This window comes from Lithobates pipiens, unplaced genomic scaffold (assembly GCF_037356315.1).
Source record: "Lithobates pipiens isolate NorthernLeopardFrog02 unplaced genomic scaffold, aLitPip1_a1.2 Scaffold_8, whole genome shotgun sequence".
Classification (NCBI taxonomy): domain Eukaryota; kingdom Metazoa; phylum Chordata; class Amphibia; order Anura; family Ranidae; genus Lithobates; species Lithobates pipiens.
In genome coordinates this window covers 243,951,690-243,977,748 of record NW_027507903.1, presented here as the reverse complement: position 1 = coordinate 243,977,748, position 26,059 = coordinate 243,951,690, and the positions used below count along the sequence as shown (strand labels likewise).

Here is a 26,059-nt window from a genome sequence, read left to right as displayed (position 1 = left end):
CATTCAATGTTGCATCTGCCTGTTGCAAATATTAATGTCAATTTACACAAATTTGAGCTTGAAATGTAGCGTTTAACTCTTTTATTATATAAAAGGTGCTTAGGTATGGAAAGTAATTTCCCATAGTCATGCAAATCATTTCTAATTGAGTCACTTCTTAATTATAGACGTCATAGTTATAAACACAGTTAGGTATGGCTTAAGCTGCTGAATTGCATTTTTCTTTCTCTGACGCACGTACACTGTAAGTGGGTGTGTTCTAAATTGCAGATAATAGAGAGCAGTACTTTATTTAGTACTAATTTCCAAATTAATTTGTAGACAATTTCTCACATGTAGGCCCCATAGTGCTGTCTGCTTTGATCTTTGGGGTCGTTTAGTTCTATGGTCAGCATATGTTTACTGTCCAGGGCAGCCTTTCTCAACCTTTTCAACACAGAGGAACCAATGAAATAGTTCTCCGGTCTTGAGCAACTTCTGCTAAAAATTAGAAATCTACAACTCATGATACATTAGAGTGAAGGTCAGTAAGAGGAATGGTCCTTACACTTGTGGTCATTGGGAAGAATTACCTCCTTATAGATAGCTAAAAAGATCAATGGTGTCAGTGGGAACTTATCTGAGAGGCACAAATTGCCCAATGCTGAATGAACCCCTAGCAAACTCTGGAGGAACCCTAGTTGAGAATCACTGGTCTAGGGGCACATCAGGGTTTTTCTGCTCTCCTTTCTATATTGGTGATCATAGCAAGCTGTTTCTGCAAATCTGATAGTGATCTGAGGTGATAGTGTAAAGTAGACTATAGACAAATTTTTCAGCTTTTATTTCATATATTTTAAGGGTCTCTATATTGAAAATTAACTCCGAAGATTACAAAGGGGGAGTTCAGGTTACAGGAGTACCCTGAGTGTCATAAGGACTGTAAGCGAGGGGGAATCACCCTAACTGAGAACCTTAAAGAAATTGGAAGCTAACAGAGGCTCTACCCCTTCTCCGCTTTACACAAACATTAAAGCAGTTGTAAAGGCGCAATTTTTTTAAATAAAAAACATGTTATACTTACCTGCTAGGTGCAATAGTATCGTACAGAGTGGCCCCAAACCTCCTCTTTTGGGGTCCCCTGCCAGCGCTCTAGGCTTCTTTTTCTCGATGCGCCCTCATAGAAAGTCGCTTTGGTTGCTCACCTGTGGGCCCCCACTCGACTGGGCTGTGTGCATCCATTGACACACATAGCATGGCTTGACCCCACCCCTCCTCTCCCTCCTCACAGGATTTGATTGACAGCAGTAGGAGCCAGTGGCTCTCACTGCATCGGCAAAGCCTATGAGAACAGGAAGAGGGGAAAGAACCGGTACCAATGGAAAAAGCATTGGATTGAGTGAGTACTAGTAATAATATAGTAGGAGGGCGAGGGGGCAATAATATTACTGGGAATTTTTTTGCCTTAAAAGGAGAAGTCCAGCCTGTGCTTGTTTGGCTGGGCTTCTCCTATGGCTCACAGAAGTGAAATTAGTTTTGCGCTCCTGTGACCCGTTTTCAGCAGAGAGCAGTCTGAAGTCCGCTCTTCGCTGACGTAACGGATATCAGTCCCGCATCATCACAACAACAAAGTCTGGATCCATCAGGTGCCTGGGCTGACACCCATCTCAGCCTCTCAGCGAGCCTCTGAGAGCCTGAGACATCCGCTCCCCACCCCTCCACAGCTCAGTGCTCCAGCTGCTGATTGACAGTCAGCAGATCTCTGCTAGGGGAGCTGTGAGAACGGAGCCATCGGCGATGTTCCATCGATTGGTTCTCAGTGTAGAGGCGCTGGGAGAAAGATGCAGCATCAGACTAATGCTGCATCCACCTAGGTAAGTATAAACCTGCAAACAAAACAAAAAACATACTTCTCATACTTTAGAACCACTTTAAACTAAATGGGGTAAATTCCACTTAAAGTGGATGTAAACCCAATGTCATCCTTTCTAAACTACTGCAATAGGGGTTATCTATAAAGATATACATGCCTCCTGCATGTATCTTTACCTATCAAATGTCTCCCCTCTGTTATGAGACCCGAAAAATTGCAGATTCTGTGGGTGGGTCTGTTGTCTGGAGCTCGGTGGGTGGAGTCGTGATGTCAGTAGACTCCCCACCCACCTCTACACTCCTCTTGTCAATATGCATTTTCTCCTATGTATTTCTTACACTGAACTTCTACTATGATCTCCAACTTCCAGTGAAAAGACAGGAAAGTAACCACATGACTTCAGCATGCCCAATCATGCTGAGGTGTGGAACATCCAATCCTGGCAGAGCAGCAGAAGAAAGGAGTGGGAGGGAATTAAAAAAATGTCTCTTAGGCTAGTGCACAATATGTAAATCACCTGTCACTCACAGCATTGGCGTCCGCAGAACTTTTTTCAGGGGGGGGGCATAATTTTAGGGTCACCCATGCGCCGACCCTTTTCGACAATGTCATTATCACATTATCACGGTCAGAGACTGCAGACATAGTACAGTCCCTAGGATAAGTAATGGATAATGGCCGACAGGCCCTCTTACCAGACCCAGTGAAACTACAGCAGTGATCCCTCCGGCTGGACGATCGCTCACTCTGGGTTCCTTGGGGGCGACTCTGGTCAATAGTGTAGCATGTCTGTACCCTGGCAGTGGCTCAGTCTTTCTCTCTCTGGCGGTGCTGGGCAGCGTGCCACTCTCTGGTGGCGCTGGACAGCATGGCTCTCTGGTGGCGTAGGGCAGTGTGGCTCTCTCTGGCTTCTGCCCAACACACTCCTCATTCTTTGTCCTGTAGCACTCTCTACCTCAGCTTTTTTCCAGGCTGCAGTCTCTGAATCTCTCCCTTGATCGAGCTGTAGCCTCCTCCCTGTGGAAAATGGGGCCGCCAATCTTAGGGACTACCTGACAGCCCGCAGCTCGCCTTTCTCCTGTCACATCGCCGCCGAGTTCTCTGCTGGACTGAGCAGGGAAAAGAGCCCGCAGTCACATTACACTGATAGGGGGGCTTGACAGAACCTTGATGGTGTCACCCCAATAGTGATGGAACTATGCTGAATTTGAGATCTGATCCGTGTTTCCAGGGGGGGGCACTTGACCCCCCTTGCCCCTACCTGCGGACGCCCATGACTCACAGCAAGGGGGAGGATTTGACAAAGTTTTCCTCTGTTTGTCAAGATTTATCTCACTGAACAATAAAAGAGGATTGCTCAGAGTTGGAATTACTCTTTGTGGCAAGACTGGGCTCAAATGATAAGAAATCTTATTCTCTACATTATGACATCAAAAAAAAAAAAAAAAAAGTTCGGGTTTACATCCACTTTAATTGCTGCCTGGTGCTGATCTTTAGAAAAGTCAAGGAATAATATTGAATTTGCTGCCGTCCACAACCAGGGTGGATAAAAATGAATGTTTTTTTTTAAAGTAAAAAAAATAGATTTTTTAAAAATTTAACTCAGATTTTTTTGATTTTTATCAAATTTATTTTAATAAGATGATTTTGGAGTAAAAATCTATCTAAAGATAGTTTTCTATTTAAAGCAGAACTTCAGTAATTTTTTTCTTTCTATATATTAAATCTTCCGATCTTGTTGTTTTAACTTTGGATAGTAAAACTTTTTTTTTTCTGCCAGTTAATACCTTCTAGAGACCACTTCTTGTTTCTTGTCTGATAAAAAGCCTAGGCTTATGACATCATGCAGTGCTTTCTCTCTCACTCTTGTGGGAGTTTGCCAGGAAGGAAGGAAGGAAGGAAGGAAGGAAGGAAGGAAGGGGGGGGGGGTGAGTCATAAGAGAACCAATGAGAGCTGCAGAGCTGGAGGTGTGCCTCTGTGTAAATCTAGGAAGTGAACAGGCAGCAGCTTCAGCTGCCCACAGTTAAAATGGATGCAGTCAGACCCAGTGGAGGGAGATTTCTACTGCATATTTGGCAAGTACAGAATCACAGTATATATACAATAATATGCAAAGTGGTTGGTGGGAAGCTTCAGAATGGCAAAGATGTTTTTATTACAAATTATGTGAGCAGACAGCAGTTCCTCTTTAAGATACATTAATAATTTAGTTTATTCAGCATGAAACGGAGCTTAGTTATGCAGCATGAGGCTGTATATTTTGCAATATTTAAATTTTTGGTAAACTCATTACATTTAAAGAGTACCTGTCATTTCAGATCCATCATGGCAGAGCCTGTTAGCGGGCATCCACTCACCTGCTGCCGCCACATCCCTCACCTTGTTGTGTTACTGCTGCATCACCATCCGTCCCATTAAAGTGAATTGGACTGTCAGTGAGTCGACAGCAGGTCAGAGGAGGAGCTGCTGTGGGACAGAGACGACAGTTGGTCTTTAAAAATAACAATTTAAATCAAGTTGATTTAAATCAAGCCTTTTTACTAGTGATTTAAAACAAATCCACCCTGTCCACCATATACCATCACCTGATATTTTTGATTGTTCTGTCTAATGTAAACTGCTGAAAGGTAAGATCTGATTGGCTGTAATGCGTAAATGTGCTTGGCCCTTTATCATTTATTGTTTGCTTGTATCTGCCATATTTAGCCAGGAGACAGGCAATGTGCAATGTTTACTTATGAATATCAGGTATTCAGAATTTACCTATCAAATCAATGAATTTGGTAAACTGAACTCTGGTTTGTAGTTTGCATATTTATTTTACTGGCTGCATTGTCTTTTGAAATTAAACTTTGAGCTATGTATGCTTTTTCCATCCTACTTCTCACTGCCACCTTCTTTGTTACCCAGGTGTATAACCAGTACCATATTTAGCACATCTCATCTGACACCCAGGGCGATACATCAAAATGAATTTCATTATTAATCATAAGATTATTTTTGCTCAGATTCCATTGCGCAAGTAGTAAATAAAGTTACGTACCACAAGGCTCTGCAGGCACTTGGGGCTTGGTCTGCTACATACCGATATATTCTTATAAGCAGTAATACCATAGTTGCCATCATCTAAAACTAATTGGGAGGAGCACCTTGAAGCTTTTAGGAAAATAAAATGCAGACTTGTGGACGTGGCCAAACAGTAGGCATGGCCAAACAAGTGGGTGTTGCTTCATGATGCATGACTTGTAGTTTTTCTATTTTTGCTTTGCTATGTTTTAGACAAGATAGGAGAACACTGAAGAGTAAATGGGAGTAAAAACGGTCACATCATTGGTGCCAGTGGCAGCAATAATAACCCCAGCATTGGTGTTTAGTGGTTGTACTTACCTGAGCATGCAATCACAGGTGGCTGCTTTTCTCCCTGTCGGGCTGGGAATATACATAGTAATAATCAGCAATGGCTGATACACCTCAGCATGCAAGGTTCCTCCGTACGTGGTGTGGATCCAAAAAAGCCACAGAGGTTAAGTCATCTAAATTGTCAAGATGAATCAGACACCAACCTGTAAGCAGGTTGTGCCAATGTTAGTTCTGTAAGTTAGTTCTGTATGTTAGCAGCTGGCCCAGGCTGGGGAAAAAGGGTTAAGTTATGTGAATTCAGTTCCAGGGTTTTTTAGTCCTAGCCAGCCCATCTGTGCAATAAAAAGGGGGAAGGCTGAGGTCCAGGGTCTTTGGATAGTTCTGTTCTTGTTCGTGGTTTGTGGTATTGGGACTAGTACATCTTGCAGTGCTTTTCAGAAGACATCCAAGTCATAGAGTAAACCATGATGGGCTATCACCTCATGGAGGTATGCCTGGGCAGCCACAACTAATTTAGTTGGGCAGAGGCGTAGCTTGAAGCTTGTGGGCCCCGATGCAAAAGTTAACCTGCCCCGCCCCCCCCACTACTTCCAATGTGCGTGCAGATACATCCACCGCACGCCAAGATACTCAAAATGGCTTAAGAGTTTTGAGTTCCGCCTTACATCAGAGGACAGGGATTACCGCTGGAGAATCAGAGGACAGGTTTCACTGCTGGAGAATCAGAGGACAGGGACCCCTGTCAGGTCACTTGGCAGAGCTCCTTTCCCATCCCAGCACTGTATACACACTACACAGGGCTCAAATCACATTCCTTTACACACAGTCTGTTAGTCTTCACAGGGTGTATCTGGCTTTTATATTGGCCTTCTGACATGTGAAATTCTCTGGTCGGAACAGCAGTGTAGTTGCAGTAGGCAGATACACCCTGTGCAGATCATGGCTAACTGGCTGTGTTGTAAAGGAAAGTGATTTCAGCCCTGTGGAGGAGGAGCAGTGTAGAGTGCTGTAATAGGAAAGGAGCTCAGCAACTGGGCATAGCATGCTGGGTGAGGCGATGGTCAGGGGGCAACTTAGATCTGAGAGGGCAAAGTCATGTGACACAATCTCTGGAGCCTACAGCCCTTCAGGTGCCCCCGAGGAGTTGTTAAGAGATTTGTTTTAGCAATTTCTGAAGGTTTCTCTGTCAGTGTTGGCAGGTGTTGGGGGAAGGTCATCTCCCGGAGGTGTGCTTCTTTTCCCTAGTTGTCAGGGATTTGGGGTAAGTAGACATTCCTAGGTGGGGGGGTACAGAGAATCCCAGCTGGTGACTAGGAGACACTGAGCGGTGTCATACCTCACCAGTGACATCGGTCCTATCGTGGCTACAGGACGGCACTCTCCTCCTCTTGTCTCGCTGAGCTCGGTTACCATTCCATGTTGAATGGACTTTGTAAGGCACATAAGTACTCTGTCTAAAAAATAGTAGAAATATTTTATTACTTAGTTGTCACAAACATATATTAAACAGTCACATGTATATAGTACAACAATTATTTGCATAAAGAATGGTATTACTGTAACCCATACTGCCTGATCATTAATATTGTCCAATAAGGCTTATAATATAACATGTAGTACAACAATCAATAATACAAAGCCATTGATTTGGTATCCGCTAGCAGGAAAGTATTCAAAATCCCCCAAAAATTCAGTCAGGCGTGTGGGTCCAGGTTTTTAATTAGAAGAATGGCTCGACGTGTTCCGCGGTCAATTAGTGCTTCTTCAGGAGTGGTTTATAATAAAAAATATATGTACATATACAAATCAAAAAACACATAATAATAATTTTAATACATAATTAATCATTTTAAAAGAGAAACAGAAAAGAAAACACAACCTGGGTGTCTATCACATATGACCTATGCTGATGCCTAGAGAGTGCTATACCGCCAGGACCCGTCTCTGAGAAAAGACGGAAGAGCAAAAGGGACACATCTCCGAGAGGACCACCAGAAAGTAAGGAGCAAAGTGGGAGAATGGAAGTCCGTAAGCAGATACACATGCAGATACAGTGCAACCAACACTGAAAATAACATTAAGCTACCAAGCAGTATATAGAGGGTTAAACATATATAAGTGGTGCATCCATATAAAAAGCCAATAATTGGCAAATACTTAGATATATGTAGATAAATAAATAAAAATAAAATTATCAATATCCCTGTAGATACATTTTCCAGAGAAAGATTGTATATAAAATATATGATAAATATTATCGCAGCATAAAAAAGGCTGGTCCAGATATATGTTATAGCACATAACCTTACCGTAGGGTTAGAAAAGGCTGTATGTAAATATTTTTCAGCTTGCTTAGTTTTTGATTCAAGCACCTGGCGTCATTGTTAACACACCGTAGGTATAGCGCTGTTACTTATGCGGAAGGAATTGGTCACGGCAGTTGTCTTTGCTCTCCCATGAGAGGTAAAACATTTCTATCCTTGAACACTACAATTTTTCAGCTTAGTCTGACTGTGTGCTACTTTAATGTTGCTGGTTGTCTATCATGTTTAGACTATTTTTATTTGTCCTTTGTCCTAGATCGCAATTTAGGCGGCGATATTGTCGTCCAGACACTTAATCAAAGCGTTAACCTTAGACTACTATTTTTATCATCCAGCGATTACATATGACTGTTTAATATATGTTTGTGACAACTAAGTAATAAAATATTTCTACTATTTTTTAGATAGCGTACTTATGTGCCTTACAAAGTCCATTCAATATTAGTTTTTTCTTTTGCAATCCATATCGGGATGTTGGTACATTAATATAGGTGTGTTCGCAGTGTCACCCTGTGATACATATGGTTTTTTATACACTTCCTGTTGCCAGCACACAGCACAGACACTTCCCCATCCTGGGCTGTTCTCACCTTGTGCTCCTCTCTATTCAGGAAATGGCTCACAGCTTCTCCCCAGCCAATGGGAACAGAGGGGTGTGGACTGTGGAAGGCAAAGTAGAAGCCCAGTACTGGAGCGTGGCTGTGGGGCCCTAGGGTAGATTGGAGCTGGATTTTGTAGAGGATATGGTAATATGACAGAGAGACTGCAGGGCCCCCCTGGAGCTAGTGGCGGGGTTGCGATTGTGACCCCCGAAACCCCTTATGCTACGCCCATGTAGTTGGGACTAGGAATGGGACATTGTTCATATTGGACTGTAATTTTGAAGTTTCACCAGTAAAGTTACATTTACTGTTCTAAATCTGGTTATTAAAAGTAGTGCATGTTGGTTCTGGCGTATCTAAAGATCCAGGGTCTATAAAGCACAAAGGGGTATGTAACAACAGCATTACAACAGGGTTAATTTGGCAAGATAAGGAGAGGGAGTGTAGTTGCTAAGAGTAACCAAGTGCAAATTCACGACACAAAGCAACCAGTCGTTAAGTGTGGTACCTGGTAAGGTGACAAGTCCTCCAGTAGCAAGAAGGTCAGTGTTGTGGCTCCCTACCTAGCTGTTTGTATCCAATAGAAACCAGATCCAAAACCGCGTTATGGAGATCTATGGCCTGGTGATGAGGTACAGTGATGTGCTTGGCATTACCCCATTCTGTTACTTGGCGTGAGGTAACAGAGGTATGCTGGATTGGCGGAGTGGGCGCAGGCTCAGAACATCCCTCCTAATGCAACATCTTCGAAAGTTACAGTGTGCAGTGACATGGGACAGCACTTTTCAGAACACTGAACTTTAATCAATGCACACAGTGAAGGCTCACCTCTAAGCCAGTGAACTGCTGTAATGTTAGATTTTTCACATGAGTGCAGTCTTCATCTAGTAACAGCATTGATGAGCGTGCTCCGTGGAACAGTACCCCCATGTGCAGGGTCTAGTAGGCCCCTCCCACAAGCTACCATAAGCAGGACAGCTGGAGTGAATCTATATATCAATATAGAATGCGCTGAACAATGTAGGGTCATTTACTAAAGGAATTGAGAATCTTTACACAATTATCCAGTCATGTGAAAAGCTAATTCCCATTTACTTATTTCAACTGCCTGTAATTGGAAAATTGAAGTGAAAATTCACATAATTTATTGTTCGAAGAGTCTCAACTTCTTTAGTAAATCAGCCTGACTATCACTTTAAGAGGACTTTGCCATGTTTAGGTTAAACTAAATTCCCTCTATGCAATTTTTGTCCCTGTATAACAATAAAAAAAACATACTTACTGGTACATGGAGTCCCCCAGTGTCTTACTTTGCAGTTGAAGTTATCCTTGCACTGCTCTGTTTCCATGTCCGTGATATATCCATCTTGAAATATCCAGCATGTCTGCAAAAACATGGATCCCTATGCATGCAGAAACACGATTCTGGTTTATTGTGTTTGGGACCTAGCAGGGCGGTTTGGTAGGTTCAAAATAACATGCTAGTGCTGGATCTCACAGTGTGCATTTACTACTCACTAAAACATTGCCTGCTGGGATGCGTTGCATGGACATCCCAGGAGGTAGCTGGGAGGAGCTTCATCCTTGCTTAGTTGTGGGATTGGGAACTTGGAGGGCTACCTACTATTGTAAAATGGGAGGGGGTGGAAGAAGATGAAAGCGCCTTTACAGGTTGAGGGTCTGCTTTAAAGCATGCTTAAATTACATACAGTAATACAGATAATGATGCCACGTTAGCGTGGCTTAAATCCCAACTCCAGGCAATATATTTATTGAAAAAAAAAAAAGTCCCCCAACAAAGAATTTAAAAGAAAAAAATGATTTGGCTGCAATATTCACCTCCTTTCTGGTATTATCCCCCACAGAAATCCCTTTCTATCGCTATAAATTTTCGCAGGTTTTTGATTGACCGATGCTGGGAGACACTGAGGACATCCTGTGAGTGCAAAGTCTCCTGGGGTATCATCATGGTACCCTGCACTCCCATAAAACAGCGCAGAGAATGGCTGTGACATCATTGTGTCAGCACTACTCTTTGCACTAATGAGCCCACTCCTGGAGGATATCCAAAGACTCTACATATCGTGTGATTGTCTTAAAGACATCTAAAAAAGGTAAGAATATACAAAAAACTTGAGCTTTAAATGCTTAATTATGGCCAATATTTCTGAGCTTAGTTGGCTGAATGTTGTACTATTCACTTAGGCGCAATCAAAACAGTGGAAAACAACCTTTTCAAGTTCCGACAAGCTCATAGACTTTTCAGATGCATTTACTTATACAGTTTTGCTTACATTTGCTTGAACTTGCATTATTTCTTTTCCCAATTTTTATATTTTCTATATGTTATCTACTCAGTCAACCATCCCTCTTAACCCATGGATACTGTAAGTGCAAGGTGGTGTCCATCTTCCTGGGGGAAGAGAAGCAGAAAATGCTATCACCTTATTTTACTCCACTAGGAAGATGCACTATGGAGTGACTAGTGGATGTGGAGGAATTTCGAGCCAGTGTTGAGGGAGGCATGAAAACATAAAGACCTCTAGAAGCTGTGTTACGAATTATGTGATAATATCTATGAGAAACAGCAGTAGTGGGAAACAAAGGTGATAACACCCCTTGCCTCCTAAAGGCTCTGTTAAAAAAAGTATGTGGGTGCATGGGCACGAGTGGACAGAAACTGATGTAGTTGATTGACAGAGAGAAGCGACGTGCTCACGTCACCGTGTTTGCGCAGGTCCTGGAAAGATGGGCTGCTAAATCTCAGCTGGCTTGTGTATTCACACATTTATTTAAAGTGGTTGTAAACCCTTACAAACCACTTTGAGCTACAGGTAAGCCTAGATTAAGGCTTACCTGTAGGTCCAAGAAATATCTCCTAAACCTACACGGTTTAGGAGATATTTGGCGAAAGACAGGCACCGCTGTCTGCGGCGCATGCGCCGTAGACAGCGGCGCGCAGGCGCACTGAGCGCGCCGCAGTTAACGGCGATATGCCGCAAGTGGCGGCTCCTGTGCGCATGCACGGGAGTGACGTCATCCCGGCTCCGACGAATGACAGCGCTGGAGCAGCGAGACCCACCAAGAAGATGGAGGCTCCGGACTACAGGGGACAGCGGTGACTTCGCTGGCTCCTGTGTCAGGTAAGTGACACATAATGGACTACTATGCGATGCATAGTAGCCCATTATGCTTTACCTTTGCAGGGAATCAAAGAGGAAGTAGACCCATCAGGGTTTACTTCCTCTTTAACTACCTTTTGTAAGTGCAATTGTTTTATATATTAAAACCTCTTGTTGATGATTTTACACAACAGATTGGTTAATCAGTTCCCTGTTTTTTTAAGAACTTCATCTGATTGGGTCTTCCCTTGAGTGGTGGGCGCCAGTTGCCAACTGGGTTCCACTGGAGAATTAAAGGCCTTGGCTGGGTGTAATAGCCACAAGCGGGATAGACCTTCCATAATGAGAGGTCATAAAGAGCTGGTAAGCAGTACATTTATAAGGTGGAGGCTTTTCTAGTAGTGCACCGTGGGAGTGCCCCTTTTTTCATCACTTATGGACTCTATGTTTGCAGTGTCGCTGTTTTCATTTATATTAGACTTATTTAGCACAACTTTACTTTTGAAAAGTTGATTTAGCGTTATCAGTAAAAATTTTAAAAATTAAAAAATGTCCCACTGCTATATCATTGTGTGAAATAAATAAGCAGAGCCACAAATAAAGAACTTCAAAGTGACATTGCATGTCATGTGGTATGGAGTTTCAGTTCCTCTTAACTGGTGACGTAACTGGTTACTTCTGTTTCTTCTGTGCACGTGAATGTAAGGATTATATTTATAGTATATACGATGCGTATATACAAACCCATTGTGTTACAAAATTGTACTCTGTGCTCACAGGAAAGCTAATTAGGTTAAAGGCCTGTTTTGTTTGTAGAGCTGGTTGTGTTTTGGTGTCTCTGCTGCCTGTAGATTACACACAACGAAGGTGAATAAATAAGCGAGTGAGAACAGTGCGTTCATGTGTAACGAGACCTTTGCAGTTGGATAGTATATTTTATGCAGGAGATAGAGCCTGAGGGTCCCAACAGTTAGGCCGCGTACACACGCGCGGACTGTTTGCCCAACCTTGTTCGTCAAACAGTTTCGGCAAACAGTCCGCTCAAAATTTGCATGAGCGGACTTGCCCACACACGAGCGGACTGTTTGACGAACAAGGTTGGGCAAACAGTTCGCTCAACTTTTGAAATGAACGGACTCGCCCACGTAAGGAGGAGGCAAATCCGCCCATTTCGAGCGCGTGTACAGGTAGGCGGGGCCCGCGAAGGAGACGTCGCGGGCTCCGCCGCCTGGAATGGGCTTAAAGGGGAACCCCAACGCCGAAAAAAATCGGCGTGGGGGTTCCCCCCAAGTCCACACCAGACCCTTGTCCGAGCACGCTACCCGGCCGGCCAGGAAAGGGGGGCGAGCGAGCGCGCCCCCCCTCCTGAGCCGTACCAGGCCGCGTGCCCTCAACATGGGGGGTGCCTTGGGGAAGGGGGGGCCGCGCGGCCCCCCCACCCCAAAGCACCTTGTCCCCATGTTGATGAGGACAAGGGCCTCTTCCCGACAACCCTGGCCGTTGGTTGTCGGGGTCTGCGGGCGGGGGGCTTATCGGAATCCGGGAGCCCCCTTTAAGAAGGGGGCCCCCGGATACCGGCCCCCCACCCTATGTGAATGAGTATGGGGTACAATGTACCCCTACCCATTCACCTGTGAAATAAAGTACAAAAAAAAACACAACACATGGAAAAAGTATTTTATTGCACAGCTCCGGGGGTCTTCTGTCTTCGGGGGTCTTCTCGCCGGACTCCTCCGCTATGTGTGTGTAGCTCTTTTACTAGCGGAGGAGTCCGGCTTTCTTCCTCCCCACCGCCGGCCTCTTCTCCCGACTTCGGGGGTCTTGTCCCACTCTTCGGTTCTTCTGCCGGGCCACCGCGCCTTCTTGTAGCTCTTTTACAGGCGGTGGCCCGGTCTTCTGTCGCCGCTGTCGCCGCTGTCGTCGTCGTCGTCGTCGCCGCCGCCGCCGCCGCCGCCTTCCGTTCTTGTTCTTCTTCTTGTTGTTCTTCTTCTTCTCCTGGAGATGTTGACTCGACGAGCTCTCCGGCCGGAATGCCAGGGACACGCTCCGCTGCCACTTATATAGTGACAATGGGGCGGTGTCACATGGTATATGTCACATGGGTTGGTCACATGGGTTGATGTCACATGGGGACTATGACATCGTAAGGGGGCGGGGTCACCATGTGACCAACCCATGTGACATATACCATGTGACACCGCCCCATTGTCACTATATAAGTGACCGCACAGCGCGGCTCTGGCATTCCGGCCGGAGAGATCGTCGAGTCAACATCTCCAGGAGAAGAAGAAGAACAAGAACGGAAGGCGGCGGCGGCGACGACGACGACAGCGGCGACAGAAGACCGGGCCACCGCCTGTAAAAGAGCTACAAGAAGGCGCGGTGGCCCGGCAGAAGAACCGAAGGCGGCGACAGAAGAACGGAAGACGGCGACAGAAGACCGGGCCACCGGACCAGGCGCGGTGGCCCGGCAGAAGAACCGAAGAGGGGGACAAGACCCCCGAAGTCGGGAGAAGAGGCCGGCGGCGGGGAGGAAGAAAGCCGGACTCCTCCGCTAGTAAAAGAGCTACACACACATAGCGGAGGAGTCCGGCGAGAAGACCCCCGAAGACGGAAGACCCCCGGAGCTGTGCAATAAAATACTTTTTCCATGTGTTGTGTTTTTTTTTGTACTTTATTTCACAGGTGAATGGGTAGGGGTACATTGTACCCCATACTCATTCACATAGGGTGGGGGGCCGGTATCCGGGGGCCCCCTTCTTAAAGGGGGCTCCCGGATTCCGATAAGCCCCCCGCCCGCAGACCCCGACAACCAACGGCCAGGGTTGTCGGGAAGAGGCCCTTGTCCTCATCAACATGGGGACAAGGTGCTTTGGGGTGGGGGGGCCGCGCGGCCCCCCCTTCCCCAAGGCACCCCCCATGTTGAGGGCACGCGGCCTGGTACGGCTCAGGAGGGGGGGCGCGCTCGCTCGCCCCCCTTTCCTGGCCGGCCGGGTAGCGTGCTCGGACAAGGGTCTGGTGTGGACTTGGGGGGAAGACGTCTCCTTCGCGGGCCCCGCCTACCTGTACACGCGCTCGAAATGGGCGGACTTTCCGAGCGGGAACAGTCCGCTCATTTCGAAAGTACAGCGGACAGGCCCACACACGGGCGGACTGTTCGCTCAAACACAGTTTCAGCGGACAGTTTTTCGGAATTTCCGAAAGACTTTGTCCGTCCAACTGTCCGCTGAAACTGTCCGCTGAAAGCCCACACACGAGCGGACTGTCCGCCCAAACACTGTTCAGCGGACAAGGTTGGGCGAACAGTCCGCCCGTGTGTACGCGGCCTTATTGTTTGACAGTTTTAGGGAGAAGGTTCCACTTTCTATTTTGCAGCAGTAACAGGTTCTCTAACCATGAAAAGTATCATCTTCACCTACCCAGCCTGGGGGAAACATGTTAATTCCAGAAGTGTTCCCCCCCAAGTCAGAATGCAGCTCCACAAAGGAAGACTAGGAGTAACTGAGAATTTATGTCAGCTACAGAATAAGAGTGAGTGAGAGGAATGAGTACATTGTGATATCAGTGCATGAGTCCATTTACAATTAATTTGTGATAAGAATATATTTTGCTTTGGAAAAAGCAAATCATTTTTTGTACAGCGCATTTTTGTTTCCTTGCCTGCCTATTTTACTATCAATAGAATCTTAAAGTGATTGTGAAGGATTTTTTTTAAAAGAACAAACATAATGTTATATTAATCTGCTCTGGGCAATGGAATTGCACAGAGTGGTCTGAAACCTCCTATTCTCTGGTCCCCCAGCGGCTCTCCTGGCTCCTCCTCTTCTGCAAGTGCCCCCATAGCAAACCGCTTGTTATGGGGGCACTTACACGGGGTCAATCCCAAGCAACGCTGCCTGCATCCCTAGGTACCCCCAGCACAGGATTTGTCTCAGAGCAGCAGGAGCCAATGGCAGCCTCAGCAAGACCTGTAAGACCGGGGAGAGAAGAGAGAACTGCTCTAGATGGGCACAGTGCTGGATCGAGTGAGGACTCAGGTAAGTATGGGGGTGGGGGGAGATACAGATCCTTAAACATTTTTTACCTTCCCTGCAGGGAATGCAATTAGATAAAAATGTTTAGGCTTTAGAACCAATTAAAAAGAGTGAAGGGATGAGTTGAGAATATGGCAATAATGGTCGTGAGTAAAATAGTCAAGTATCTGACAAACATACACTTGCAATCGGGATTGAGGTATGGAAACAATGAAAATATTATTGCCTCCTATGAGGAAAAAAAAAAATCCCTCCCAAGATTGTGTGCAGTGAGTAAAGTGTAACCCTTAAATTCAAATCTGATCACTGGTAGAAGTGTGTAAAAATCAATGTGTTATACTAAAGAGGAGTCTTTAAACTTTCAAAACAAAAGGGCCATTTACTGTCTTTCAGAATTTAGTGGGCCGGACTGTGGGCAGTAATGCCGTGTACACATGACCGGACTTTTCGACAGACTAGGTCCGACAGTCTTCCCGATGGACTTTCAGCGGAGTGCCTCAAGAGCCAGATAAAAAACAGCAATGGGGAGCAGTTTGGAGACCACCATAATAAAACATCAACTTCTCGTACCTCCATTAGGCTGCATTCACACCTTCAGCTCGTAAAAAAACGCTCATCTCAAAAGTTCCAAAACGCCCAACAAGCAAAATCCCATTCATTCAATTGGCCCCTGTTCACATCTGAGCGTTCTGTCACCTGAAGCAAAACTCCTGAAGCTCCAAAAAGTACACAAGCTTCTTTTTAAGCAGATTACAGACATTTTTCTGCTTTTTACATTGGTGACCCTTTGACCTGTACAAAATCGTGACAAAATCACAGCGGGAAAAAACGCTGTAAAAATCGTGGTAAAATCATGCGACTTTCTGCCTGAAAACGAAGCGCTGAGGTGTGAATGCAGCCTTATACATAGCTAAATCCTTCCAACTTGTTATTTTGTGGATCCTTTTATTTCTGGACCCTCTTTCCAACCAAATAATAAAAATTAGTTTTCCTGCTCACCTCCAGCATATCTTTTTCTAATTGTACCTTCAAAAAAGATTATTACAAAAGTTCTTTAACCTTTATAAACCTAATACCCCCTTCCCCAGAAGCACTGTGAAAAAAAATATTTTCAACATTGCGGCAGGAGTGCGGTTGCGGAGCACCACCTCCCTGAAATTAGTTTTTGGAAGTTGGGATATTTGAGTAAGGGCTGGTTCACACTACTGCAAATTCTATTGTGAATTTGAGCCGTTGCGATCGCTCAAATTCGCAAGTCATTTTAATGACATTGTTTTCGATGAGTGCCGTTCACATCAATGCATTGCGAATCTAAGAAAAGGGTCCTATCCGAGTTTGATCCCAGTGCGATGCAAATTCAGCTCCATAGACTGCAAAATTTGCAGTGGAATCGCAAGAACATATAAAGAATTCGCAACGCAATCGGATCAAAATCGTGCTAAATTCGCACTGCAGCAGTGTGAACCGGCCCTAACTCCTATATGAAATCCCCGTTAAATAATGAGCTTAATGAATCTCATATTGTGGTATACAAAGAATGAAGATTTTGCACAACTGCAGCTGTTTTTCAAGTGGAAATCATGTCATCATCCTGTTTCCTGTTTCAACATGCTGCTAGAAAATTATGCGAAAATGGTCTAATGGTCTAAAAATGGTCTAATGAATAAAGTATTATCAGCTATGCAAGAAGATGTATTTGTTCTTCAGAAAAGGGTAAAATATGACCCCAGCGCAACCCCTGCCCATCTTTACTGGGAATCTTTTACCCAGTCTAAATATATAATACAGATATATACAGGAAATACAAATCCAGTATCATATTTGTTGATTATATCTACATGCACGTATTTGATGCATTCCAGTGCATTTTTTGGTGTGTGTTTGTGTGTGGTTTCGCCCTCCTTTTTTTTTTAACCTTAAATAAGGACAAGTGTGTTCCAGTGCATTTTTGATGTGTTTAGGTGCGTTCCGGTGCATTTTTGAACATTTACAGCTTTCCACTACAGTCCAGTGCACACAAATGCAACATGTTCTATTTTTTTTTTCTGGAAAAGGAAAGCACTGAAACTGACCGCACTGGTGTGAACTATTCCATTGAAAACCTTATAACCTACTATCCATGCGTTTTTAATGCAAAAACAAACAAACAATAGACTGCATGCTTTATGCTGTCATATTACATAGTTTTAATGGTATATACTATAGATTGCCCTTTACTGTATATGGCCCCTTTCACACATGCGGACGATATGTCCGTATTTCATCCATCCGTTTGCGAATGAAATACGGACATACATTCATCCCTATGGGATAGCGGGTGTCTGCGGATGAGCATCCGCAGACACCCGATTTCGTCCGCCTCCGCAACAGTCCGATTCTGCAGACGGAGGAAAATCCTATTTTTCTATCCGTCTGCAGAGCGGATCGGACGAACACGGACAGACGGTCCATGCTCGTCCGATCCCCATAGAGGAGAGCGGAGATCTGACAGGGCGGTCCCTGCACAGTGTGCGGAGACCGCCCTGTCCGCAGCGGGGACAACGGAGCGATCCCCGCTGAGCGAGCGGATCTTCACGGGGCAGATCATTACTGATCCGTCCCGTGTGAAAGAGGCCTTAGAGTGTATTTTGTGCCTTTTTTGCCTGTTTTTTATATGCCAATGGCTTTCTACCCCATATACAGTATATATATATATATATATATATATATATATATATATATCCATAACAAAAAAAAAGATACGTATGTGTGTTATGAGTTCTCTTTTTTTTACTGTGAATGACCTGATATTTACATTGTTATATTACCATTGGTTTAAAGTTACTCTGCACTGTGCTAAACTTTATTAAACTAAAAGCAATCTTACTTATAGAAGGAATTCTCCCCAGATTGCTGCTGGAATTTTTTATTTTTTTTGCAAGACTAAGCCGTTGTAGAATGGAATTCTAGTAAAGAGCTCATTCACACGTGTGGCAAGGGGGTGGTAACATTTTATTTGATTTTATTGCCCTGCCAAAAGCCCACCTGAACAAGGACTTGCAGCCCCTCAGGACTGTACACATGCCATGGCTGCGATGCTGTGCGTTGTGACCAGAGCAAAAACGAAAACCCATTGCATTTGGCAGGAAGTATTACTGTTGAACGCAACCAATTCAAGATAATGGGGCAGTAACGCCCCCCCTCCCCCAAGGCACCCCCCATGTTGAGGGCACGCGGCCTGGTACGGCTCAGGAGGGGGGGGCGCCCGCTCGTCCCCACCCCCTTTCCTGGCCGGCCGGCCGGGTAGCGTGCTCGGATAAGGGTCTGGTGTGGATCTGGGGGGACCCCCACGGCGTAGGGGGTTCCCCTTGGAATCCATACCAGACCTAAGGGCCTGGTATGCTCTCGGAGGGGGAACCCACGCCAAATTTTTTTCAGAAATTTGGCGTGGAGTTCCCCCTTCAGAGCTAATAATTCTGTCAAAGTCGCCTCCGTATAGACAGAAATCCGACTTGGAGGCGACCTCCATTGAAATCAATGGGTACCGGTCGCCTACAAGTCGGATTCAAGTAGTACAGGAACTTCTTTTGAAGTCGGAGCGACTTCAGTAGCGTGCATTAAGACAGCTCTCATTCACTTACATTGGTTTTTAAATGTTGTCCGACCTGAGGCGACTAGGGGCGACCTGAAGTCGGATCCCAAGTTGCCCCTGTGTGAACGGACTCTAAGTGCTCAGTTAGAAAACTCAGAGAAAACTGTCCTTTAGAATAGGTGCAGCAGAGGATTAAGTGGCTTTATATTTCTTTCATATTCTGCATATAAACTCATACTAGTACTAGCTACTGCAACACTGTGTGCACAAAGGTTTTTAAAAATGAAGGTTAGGCTATTCCTCCATTGATGTCTCTAATGTGTGATAAATAAAACATCAATTTTGTTAGCTAGGTTTTCCACATCAAGAGCATTCCATTCCATTGTCAACTATAAACCCCTTGTAACATATTATTATTGCTAGATCTCTGCAATCATTTTTCACTAGGCTGTTTGTTTAGCATTCTGTCAAAGTTGTCTTTTTTTAATTTGAACTGAATAATAAAAGGATCATTCTTTCGTGGAAATTATTTCAGAAACAAATGTAGGCGGAGGGCTTACTCACTTACTGCTTCTTGGATGGATACAATATCTTGTCTGGCTGGTATGATGAAAATAGCCACCATGACAGTAACAAAGAAGTACATTTTTTTTATAACCCTTGTGAAAAAAAAAAGTGAATCATTTTTATCTTCTTAGAGACCACGCCTTGCCTTTAAAGTGTTTGTTAACCCAAAAAAAAAAAAAAAAAAAAATCAGATCCTGGAACGTTAAAGCAGATTAAACAGCACAGTGCTTGTGCTTTGTAATCTGCTCCCCCTCTAAACTGTAAAAGAAAACCTCCCTGAACTTGCCACTTCCTGTATCCCCTCTCTGTACTGACCACGAAAATCAGGGCTGCTGAGCCCTGGTCAAAGTGCGTCCCTCCATCATACGCAGCTGTCCTCTCTGCTCTCCTCTCTCCCTCCTCCTTGCCTGTCAGTTCCTTCCCTGTGTCTCTGTCTCCACCCCCCCCCCCCCAGTCGCTATTATTAAAAATAAAACCTACAATGGTCACTTCCAGCCCCTCTATTAGAGCCTGGCATACCACACTAGGTAAATTATTTATAAAAACAAGTGTTGTAAATACCTATTTAGAGCTATCTTCAGGCCGGTCACGTGAAGCGCTTACAGTTGCAAGACAGGGCTTCCGCGGGAGGTCACGTGATCTCCCCGTCTGATAACAGAGGGAGATCATGGCCCCTCCCACAGAAGCCATGTATCGGAGCTGTAAATTGGCCACGAGTCACGTGGCCAGACTGAAGACAGCTCTAAATAGGTATTTACAATGCTCATTTTTAGAAATGACTTACATGGTATACCAGGCTGAGTCGAGAGGCCTGACATGGATTTGAAATTTAGACTTAACAAACACTTACATTTTTTTTTCATTCTTTATATAAAGTATTGTACAGTAGAGCACATCCAAAGGGTAAAAAAACAGGCAAGCAAAGCAAAGGCCAAACATATGACCAGCAAGAAAGAAAACTCAATATCTGATATAACATCAATCTGTCAAAGTCATATCAGAAAATTTGTATTCAAGATGACCCAGCATTTTGTATATTTGATGCCTATGTGAATATAGGTGAAGGAGCAAAATGGTCTGTATATGTAAACTTTCATGTATGCAGTATTTTTGTATCAAAAATATGTGGAGTGGCAAAAAATAGAAAATGAAAGAAGGGGGTGAAGAAATGAGAGTGGGTAGGGTTGGGAAGCACACTAAGCCCTTGTACACACGGTCGGAGATTCCGACAACCAAATCCGTCGGAGTAATTCCAACGGATTAATTCGGGAAGAGGTCCGGAAGTGATGTTGCATACACACGGTCGGACTAAGTTGTCCGAAAATTCGATTGTACATAACGTGATGACGTTATTTCGTTACGACGGGACTACGTTCAGGCTAGTAGCCAATAACTTTGGTCTAGGAATTTGATCTGAGCATGCGTGGCACTTTGTCCGTCAGAGTAGGCTACACATGATCAGAGTATGTCCGATAGGAGCATTTTGTCTGAAAATTTTACCGGCAAGTTGGAAAACTTGGTCCGTCGGATATTCCGATGGAAACAGTCTGATGCAGACCGCACACAGTCGGAATATCCGACAAAATGTTCCGATAGGAAACATTCCGTCGGAATCTCCGACCGTGTGTACAAGGGCTAAAAGGGTCTCTCTTCTGTCCATTCCCCTAAGGGGAGATTGTCATGTCGGCATCATCAGCAGCCTGTAATAGAGATTAATACTCAGAGGTAAAGGAAAATAAATTCCGGTAATACCTGTTTTTTCATTATCTATCATGGGAGTCTCTGTCTGCGGCCTGTAGATATTCCAAACATTCACTTTTCATTCACTTTATCCACATGGCTACTGGGGAGTCTGCCGTTGTTTCCAGCATCTCAGGTTGCAGCTTTTAGCTTTACTGGTCAGGTCTCTTACATGTCCGATTAGGGATAGTATTGTGATGTAGTAAGAAAAAGGCTGAATCATTCGGCATAGGATAGTCAGTAAATCTTTAAACCTTCCACCAGAAAGGCTGTAGGGAGGAATGTGTTGGTGTATCAAAGGGGTAGTAAACGGCGCACACCTGCTGTTAATATGTGCAAAAAGCCAATCAAGAAAAATTCAGTAATTGAAATACCATAAAAACTAAATACGTGATGATCGGTGAATAAACAATAATTTCATGCCTAATAGCATATTCATTAAAAAGTGCCAGATATAATACAAAGTGTTATTTGTGAACCACAAAAATTACCAAACCGTAATACTACAAAAACCAAAATTGTGTGTATGAAAATTCAAATGTTAAAATCGCATTCCTAAATTGTATGCGATTTGAAAATCGCTGAGTGGAGCTATATTGCAAAAGCGTGTTAAAATTCAACAGCAGAAAAAATAAATAAAACAAAAAATTCCATCAAATAACAATCTAATGATCCGTGCGATTCTGAAATCGCTAGGTGGAAATAAATTGTAAATATATAGTGCAAGTCCCACAGTATGATGTTATAAGCGGAGCCAGAAGTAAAAATCAGAAAGAAATAATAAAAAGTCTTTAAAATGGAACGGAAGTGACAAAAACTGCTTCAGTGCTTCAAAATTTCCAGGATGATGACCGGTGCATTAATAGTAAAAATTCTCACTCACCAGCTCCCCATCCCCATAAGGGGTTAATGCACCTCCACAGTGTGAGCCCCTGTGTCGCTGCTATAAAGCTGGTCCGGTTTAAACATCCATGGAAATCCTCATGAAAGATAATAAAATGGGGCAGAACATAGTGTAATCCAGTTTAAAATTAGTTTATTTAAATGTTAAAAACGCTACTCACATAAGTACAATGAAAACCGGCATTGAAATCATTCAAAACAGTGCTGTATGTTTGAATTTGCCGCCTATGCCGCTGTATACGAGTGGAAACACCTGAGGCCACATTCTGTAGGGAGGAATGAATCACATCTCACACATTTGTCAGAAGTCACAGGGAACATACAGTGGAGCGTGTGGGACTGTTTGTACCAGCGTGATACAGAATTTTAAAGCTAGATTCTAGGTAGTTCATGTAAATAGACGCTTTATGAGTGAGATATAGGATCTTGTCCCACTGTTCCGGGGACAGCTGGAGTTTAAGGCCTCATTCACACGAGGCGGATTCGCTCAGGTCCATCTCTGCTCACTGAGCGGGGAGGGGCCTGTCAGAGCGCTGCTGATTCCTATGGAGAGATTGGACGAAAATGTTCCTTTTCATCAGATCTCATCCAATTCGCCAAGATGGATGGCGAACACATCTCCACTTACATCCATCTCCCCGTAGGAGTCAATGGATGGCCTGTTCGGCTCCACCTGAAAAACGGACAGACGGATTCCGAACAGGCTTGCCGTGTGAGTGGAGCCTAAGATCGTATTCCCATTTTGCAAGATAAGGAGAAATAGTTTTCCAGAGGGGTATTAAGCATGTTATACTTAATCGATATTATATATAGTATCGATTTTACAAACTCGCGATGCTCATTCATGTCTTTATGGACCTTGCTTTGTGCACTGGTGCGCAGTCATGTTGGAACAGGAAGGGGCCATCCCCAAACTGTTTCCACAAAGTTGGGAGCATGAAATTGTCCAAAATGTCTTGGTATGCTGACGCCTTAAGAGTTCCCTTCCCTAGAACTAAGGGGACAATCCCAACCCCTGAAAAACAACCCCACACCATAATCCCCATTCCACCAAATGATTTGGACTAGTGGACAAAGCAAGGTCCTTAAAGACATGGATGAGTGAGTTTGGGGGGGGGGGAACTTGACTGGCCTGCACAGAGTCCCGACCTCAACCCAACGGAACACCTCTGGGATGAATTCAAGCGGAGACTGCGAGCCAGGCCTTCTCTTCCACATCAGTGCCTGACCTCACAAATTCACTTCTGGAAGAATGGTCAAACATACCCAGACTTCCAGACAGACTTCCCAGAAGAGTTGAAGCTGTAATATCTGCAAAACGCGTGCCAACTTAATATTGAACCCTACGGACTAAGACCGGGATACCATTAAAGCTCATGTGAGTGTAAAGGCAGGCGCCCCAATACTTTTGGTAATATAGTGTATGTATTATTAATTACTTGCTACAAATGAAATAGCTCTTGCTTGAGCAAGATTTTATGGGGTTTTTGAAAATATATGGATAGTCTAAGCAATATTTGCTAACTAGCACGGGCCTAAAACAAAGATTGCGGAAGCATGATTTGTTCTGAGGTGCTTGCTGTTATGTCGCCCACATGTAAAATTTTAACGTGTGTGCTCGCGCCCCATGCCAGAGGCCATTGACACACACAATGCGGCTCAGTTCCACCCCCTGCCCCCTTCTCACTTGATTTGACTGACAGCAACAGGAGCCAATGAGTCCCATTGCTCTCAGTCAAGACTGTAAGCCCCTGTACACACGGTCGGAGATTTCCACAACCACATGTGTCGGATTTTGTCCGTCGGATCTTGTCCGAAACTGTTGCATACACACGGTCGGACAAAGTTGGCGAAAAATCCGATCTTTCAGAACGTGATGACGTAATTTCGTTACGATGGGACTACATTCAGGCTAGTAGCCAATAGCTTTGATGTAGGAATTTGATCTGAGCATGCGTGGCACTTGGTCCGATCAAAATTCTCTACACATGATCGGAGTATGTCCGATCGGCCCAGTTGGTCGGTAAATATTTCCAACATGTTGGAAAATTGGGTCCGACGGATATTCCGACGGAATCAGTCCGATGCATACTACACACAGTCGGATTATCCGACGACACGGTCCAATAGGACACATTCCGACGGATTCTCCGACCGTGTGTACAAGGGCTAAGAGAGGGAAGAGAGCCGTTGGAGATGGGTGCAGCGCTAGATCAATATAGGTAAGTATTTTTTTTTGGGGGGGGGGGGTGCTTTGGGAATATAAGACTCTCTGAAGAACCTGCCTGTCCCTGTTCCGTCTTGTAGAGCATAGTGTTGCGTTTAAGTGCAACATGTTTAATTTTATTTAACCCATAGTTTATCAATTCATTGTGAACCAGTGTGAACTGGACTTCTTGTAAATATGAAATTCCAGCTTATCATTGTGTTGAGCAACAAAGCCTGACAGGTGTTGTGCTGTTGTAAATTGTAACCTCCCGATTCAGTTATCAGCTGTTGTGTGAGTTGAAGCAGTGCCTAGAAAATCTCAATCCTGTGTATATGAATTGCATTTATTCTGACTGAATTATATTACAAATAAATCAAATTTGAAAGACAAAACAGATACATGACAGTCACAGTTCTCTGCTCAAAGCGGCAGGGAGGGGAGAACTGAGTGATCAGCAGTGTTTGATTTCTTAGTTCACAGCCTTAGAGCCAGCAGGGGACAGATGTAGCATTGGAAAGATGCTGCATTCACCTAGGTAAGTAAGATTTTGAAAAGAAAAACATACTTCTGTATTAACTGAGACATTTAAAACTACACTGCATCTGAGCACCACCCAAAAATATTTTATTTTAATTATTTCATTCATTTTTAACCACTTCCATACCAGGCCTAATCTGGCACTCCTCTCCTACATGTACAAATCATAATTTTTTTTGCTAGAAAATTACTCAGAACCCCCAAAAATTAAATATTTTTTTTTAGCAGACATCCTAGGGAATAAAATGGCGGTCATTGCAACTTTTTATCTCGCACTGTATTTGCACAACAATTTTTCAAACGTGTTTTGATTTAAAAAATAATGAAACAGTAAAGTTAGCCCAATTTTTTAATATAAAGATGATGTTATGCCGAGTAAATAGATACCCAATATGTCACGCTTTAAAATTGCTCGCACTCATGGAATGATGCCAAACTTCAATACTTAAATCTCCATAGGTGACCCTTTAAATTTTTTTACAGGTTACATGTTTAGAGTTACAGAAGAGGTCTAGTGCTAGAATTGTTGCTCGCACTCTAACACATGCGGCGATACCTCACATGTGTGGTTTGAACAGCATTTACATATGTGGGTGCGACTAACGTGTGCGTTCGCTTCTGAGCATGAGCTACCGGGGACAGGTAAAAATCTTTTTTTTTTTTTTTTTTTTTTTTTTTATTTGAATTTTTTTTATTTTTACTTTTTTTTACAACATTTTTTGATCACTTTTATTCCTATTACAAGGAATGTAAACATCCCTTGTAATAGGAATCATTTGTGACAGGTCCTCTTTATGGAGAGATGCGGGGTCAGCAAGACCCCACATCTCTCCTCCAGGCTGGAAAGTATGAGATCAGAAAAAAAAATCCACAATCTCATGCTTACCAGCCGCAATCCCGGCTTTATTTACATCCGCGGCTCGGACGTGACGTCATAACGTCGTGTCCGGGCCTCCAACGGTCATAGAGATCTGGTCACCAGAAATCTCTTTGCTCGTCATCCGGCAGCGACCGATTCTTTCTCCGGGTCCCCGATGGCACAGGAGAGTCCTGAGACGCATCGGATGGTGGCAGGGGGGATGTCTGTAAGAACGATCAAGCAGTGGAACTGCCACTATGATTGTTCTTATGGTGCACAGAATCGCGGCTGAAAACAAGGATATCTGAATAATGCCTGTAGCTGCAAGCATCATTCAGATATTCCCACTGAAAGTCCAGGACATCATATGACGTCCTA

The 26,059-nt window shown here is 44.1% G+C and overlaps 1 protein-coding gene across 3 annotated transcripts in view; it reads left to right on the top strand.

Moving 5' to 3' along the window:
* CPM (carboxypeptidase M) overlaps window positions 1–26,059 on the top strand; it is a 109,689-nt gene that overhangs the window by 5,292 nt on the left and 78,338 nt on the right. The window lies entirely within an intron of this gene.